Below are 693 nucleotides of genomic sequence, written 5' to 3'. Positions count from 1 at the left end.
AAAAAAAAAAAAAAAAAAAAAAAAAAAGGAGGCAGACTCTTGTAATACCAGCTCTTTGGAGGCAGAGGGGAGAAGATCACAAGTCTGAGGCTACACAGCAAGACCCTGTTTCAAAGTATGATGCAGTGGAGTGGAATGCTCTTTATCTCAAAGGATGATGGAATAAGAACCAGCCTCTGGGGGCTGGAGAGATGGCTCAGCGGTTAAGGGCACCGACTGCTCTTCCAGAGGTCTTGAGTTCAATTCCCAGTAACCACATGGTGGCTCACAACCACCTGTAATGGGTTCTGACGCCCTCCTCTGGTGTGTCTGAAGACAGCAACAGTGTACTCACATATATAAAATAAATCTTTAAAAAAGAACATTCCTCTTAGCTCAAAAATAGAGTAGTGGGCAGGTGCACATACCTCACCGGCAGAGGCAGGAGGATCTCTGTGAGTTTGAGGGCAGCCTAGTCCACATGAGTCCCTGTCTCCACAAAAGGAAAGAAAAAGGACTGGAGAGATGGCTTAGAAGTTAATAACATTGGTTGCTTTGGCAGAGGATCCAAGTCTGGTTCCCAGAACCCACGTGGCAGCTTACAGCTCTGTATAACTCTAGTTCCAGGGGATCTGAAGCCCTCTCTTGCCTCTGTGAGCAGTGTGTGTGTGTGTGTGTGTGTGTGTGTGTGTGTGTGTGTGTGTGTGTGTACAT

Source organism: Mastomys coucha, unplaced genomic scaffold, assembly GCF_008632895.1.
Source record: "Mastomys coucha isolate ucsf_1 unplaced genomic scaffold, UCSF_Mcou_1 pScaffold22, whole genome shotgun sequence".
In the NCBI taxonomy this organism is placed as follows: domain Eukaryota; kingdom Metazoa; phylum Chordata; class Mammalia; order Rodentia; family Muridae; genus Mastomys; species Mastomys coucha.
This window is presented reverse-complemented; position numbering follows the sequence as displayed.